The sequence below is a fragment of the Sceloporus undulatus genome, chromosome 5, assembly GCF_019175285.1.
Source record: "Sceloporus undulatus isolate JIND9_A2432 ecotype Alabama chromosome 5, SceUnd_v1.1, whole genome shotgun sequence".
NCBI lineage: Eukaryota > Metazoa > Chordata > Lepidosauria > Squamata > Phrynosomatidae > Sceloporus > Sceloporus undulatus.
Genome location: NC_056526.1, coordinates 47,325,713 through 47,329,651, shown reverse-complemented (window position 1 = coordinate 47,329,651; position 3,939 = coordinate 47,325,713).

Below are 3,939 nucleotides of genomic sequence, written 5' to 3'. Positions count from 1 at the left end.
TATAAAATGAATAAAATATCTTCAAGATTTTCATTGTACAGAGGACAAGCTGTCATACCCCAGTATCACATTAATTTATCAAGAACACAATTGTGCTAGAAGAACCTATTCCTTTCTATAACTATACGGCAGCCTTCCTCAAGCTGGCAAGCTCCTGATATTGTGCAACAAAACTCCCATCACCCCAGTTTGTTTTAGCCAGTCTTAGCCCAACAGATCTTGCACTGGATGCAAGATGCTGCTATATAATTGTAAAAAGCAGCAAATTAAGCCTTTTTTGTACTAGGCATGATTAGCTTTTCATAGAGTAGGCATGATTAGGATATTTTCTCCCATATAGCAGTAATTTTGTCTTTTGGGATGATTCTGTATAATACATTTTTGTTATGAGAAACTAAACTTTTAAAGCAAGGAAGTGAGAAAGAGCAGATAAATCTTGTTTTGAAGAGCGTCGGCCAAACCATGGGCAACGTGACTACGTTTACCTGCTTCTTGTTCTATAGCATTAGGCCAAGAGGTTACATAGTCCAGACAACCCGTCTGAGACACAGATTTAAACTACTTAAAATCCACTGCAGTATCACTTCTTTTTGGTTAAGCTGTCCTATCCCATCAGACAAGTATGCAAGTCTTTGATGCCTGGTAAGAATCTAAGACTTGATTTAAACATACCACATAATTGCATGGATGATGTTAGAAGGCAGCATTACTACAGGAATATGTCTTGCTCCATATGGCATGCAAAATACTTGCCCACTCCCTGTTCCAAGGGTCACACAAAGAACTGATATTGTAAATAACAACCATGGTATCTGGGTTTTGAAATGAAACAAATTAATTCCTTTGAATCTTATGCAATGTGCCACGTGCAGCCTTAATGTCTGCCATGTTTGGCTTCTAATTCAATGTTGTCTGGGTAGATAGAATTTGAATCTCTGCATTTATATCACAGAGTGGTAAAACCCTTGCAAACTCCATCCTTATACTACAATACATTGGTCACACTGAGAGATTGCAACAAACCACTGTTTATTCTGGGGGGAAAACACTGCAGAGAAGACTTTGTGCATACATACTTGTACCCTTCCTTGTCACAAGGGGCAGCATTTAAAGTGTCTATCTGTGCTTTGGAACAACCTGCCTTTTTCCTCACTTTTTCTGATAAAGGACAATTATACAACTTATATGAATGAACTGAGATATCAAACTGTTATTTAATTGTCCTTTGATATCCTACTTTGTTAACTAATTATGGTTTGTATAAACTCCAGATCTCCAGCTTCAGATGAAATGGCAAACTGTGTGTTTTTTTCCAGATCTTCATCTTTCTTCCCTCAAGGTGCAAAGAATGGCAGAGTAAAGAAACATGAAAATAAGGGCAGAGCAACAAAAACACAGGTTTGTCTTGAATCAGACATTTCTATCTATTTAAGTGGCTGTAACTTAAAGGTGCCATAAATTTGCCATGTTTAATTAGAACAGATACACTTGCCCTAAAAACTGGAGAGAAACCATGATAGGTCGACTCCCTCTGATGTTTCACATTTTAGGTATTCTGAATTGCCTTATTGACATTGTTGCTTTGTGTCTTCAAATCATCTCCAGCTTATGGTGACCCTAAGGATTTTCTTGGCAAGATTTGTGCAGAAGGGATTTGCCTTTGCCTTCCTCTGAGGCTGAGAGAGTGTGACTTGCCAACATCACCTAGTGGATTTCCATGGCTGAGCAGGGATCTGCACCCTGTACTCCAGAGTTGTAGATTAACATGCAAAACCGTTACACCACACTGTCTCTCCATAAGAATTGCCTACACTTTGGAATGTCTTTCCTTCTCTCTCTCTCTCTCAGTCCCTCATAGCAGTGGTATCACTAGGGGTTGTGTCACCAGGTGCGGTAACTCACGGTGACATCCTCTCATTGACCTCCTCCCATACCACACCATACACAAGCCTTAGTAATGCTTTTTTGTACTAATGTTACAAATAAACCATAATTCCCACATATCTCTGAATGTAATGGCAACAGTTGTGACATAACTAGCAAAATTAAAATTATACCTTTAAACTGTAATATCATACACACAGCCTACATGTATTTGCATGCACATTGTTTTTTGTGGTTAAACTGAAAATTTGATAAGATGTGATTTTTTAAAGAAAATTAAAAAAAACAATTTTTAAAATTTAGAAATAAATAAAAAATGAATGTAAATAAAATTTAAATTCATTTTTTTAAAACCTGAGGCTTCTCCTTTTCCTTTCTAAAGAGCCTCACACCACTCACATAATCTCTTCAGTATTTTAAAGGGTCATAGGTGAATACCCCAGGTCATTTCTACAAAAAGGTAGATGCTTGAGGAGCAATGGTGTAACCCCTCTTATGGTGTCACCTGGTGTGGCTCTCTCTCTCTCTCTCACACCGCACCCCTCTAGTAACATATACAGAGAGACATACACTACTCAGACAACAGTCTTTCAAAAGGCAAAAGTGCCAAGGTGTGGAAATATTGTTTGTGACATAAGAAAATCAAAGCTGTGATAGCTGAGCAAGCCCATTAATTATTATTATTACTTTAGATCCTCCAGTGCGCATGGCCCCATTTTGAGCAGCTTAAGCTCCAGCTCAGGTCTGAACTTGTTTTCTGGAGCCAAATATCAACTTCCCACTTACAGATTATGCTTGAAGGAGTCAGCCTGTCTGCTTGCACCAGAGGACACCTATTTGTCCTTGACCTGTATTGCTCTGTGAGATCCTAATTTCAGAAATGACTCCCTTCAAATTCTTGCACAACATATTGCTGTTTGGCACAAGACTAACAATCCCTCCTTATTTCTTTTCTCTTCAGAAAGTGACTATGTGGTGAGATAGCTATGAGGTGCAGCTTCAAGATAAAAGTCACCTTTACCATAAAAGAAGAAGAAAAAACAAAGTTTTTGTCATCATAACAACAGCATGACAAATAGGCCACTGGACACATGTGTACAATGCCAAGAAGTGACTAACTTCTAGACTTCTGTTCAGGCTTTCCAGCAATCCACAGTGTCTCAAAATCTAAGTGTGACAATTAAAGGTCTAAGAAGTTGGTGCTGCCATGGTTTGTTGTGATGACCTGACCTTTCTCCTCCACAGTCCATCCAAAAAAATCTATACATAAATCTCATTATTTCATTGTTCACTTTCCCCATATGAATACAATAGGAGAAGGCTACACAAGACCACTCCTTCCATTAATTCCTCAAAGGTCCTTATTTCTTATTCACAGGTTGCCAATCCTGAGAGCAGGGAGTATAACCTAAAACCATAATGATAACAAGCAAAAAGGCAGTCCAAATTAAAAAAGCTTGGCAAGGTTTCTGGGAAAGAAACATTGGATTAAGTTGTTGTTGTAGTTGTTGTTGTCGTGTTCCTTCAAATCATTTCCAACCTATGGTGATCCTATCATGGGGTTCTCTGGGGTTCAGAATATATGACTTTCCAAAGGTCGCCTAGTGGGTTTCTATGACCAAGCAGGGAACTGAACCCTGATCTCCAGAATTGCAGTCCAGTGCTCAAAATACTATACTATGCTGGCTCCGTTAGGTTAAGTACACCATCTTATTTATGCTGGTTAGATCTGGAGCAGTCCCTGAAAATTTATTTCACATATCTTTTCAGTCAGTACAGTCTACAGTACCTGATGAACACCTCATGAAGTTAGATAGATATGTACATTTAACATGGCTTCCTCCACAGTAGCACCTCGACAGTGGAACTCCTTACCCAAGAGGTAAAACTGGCTTTATCTCTTTTGCACGTCTGGCAGCCAGTTCTGTTTTAATTGTTTTAAAATTGTATTTTAGGACTGCTTTTAAATTTTTTAATGAATATTTTAATGTATTTTTAAAATGCTTTTTATTTTTGTACTGTTTTATTTGCTTTAATTGGTTCATCGCCTTGGGG